Source organism: Octodon degus, unplaced genomic scaffold, assembly GCF_000260255.1.
Source record: "Octodon degus isolate 3935 unplaced genomic scaffold, OctDeg1.0 scaffold00031, whole genome shotgun sequence".
NCBI lineage: Eukaryota > Metazoa > Chordata > Mammalia > Rodentia > Octodontidae > Octodon > Octodon degus.
Window position 1 is genome coordinate 11711388 of NW_004524607.1, and position 279 is coordinate 11711666.

Sequence of the window (279 nt, forward strand, 5' to 3'; positions counted from 1 at the left end):
TTTTCTAAATGAAAGAAAGAATGAATGGATAAAAGGAAATGCAGAGCATTCTTACCATAGAAAGCCAAACATTGAAAATTCGAAGCAGGAGAATAAAGTTATTTGTTGGAGGGGGAAAAAAAATAGAGGGCCCTGGGGAGAGAGCTCAGTAGAATAAGTGCTTGCCTGGCAAGCGCAGGGTCATGAGTTCAATCCTCGGTACAATAAAATAAAATAAAAATCCGGGGCTGGAGAGATGGCTCAGTGGTCTAAAGCACCTACTTGGAACAAGCTTGGCAA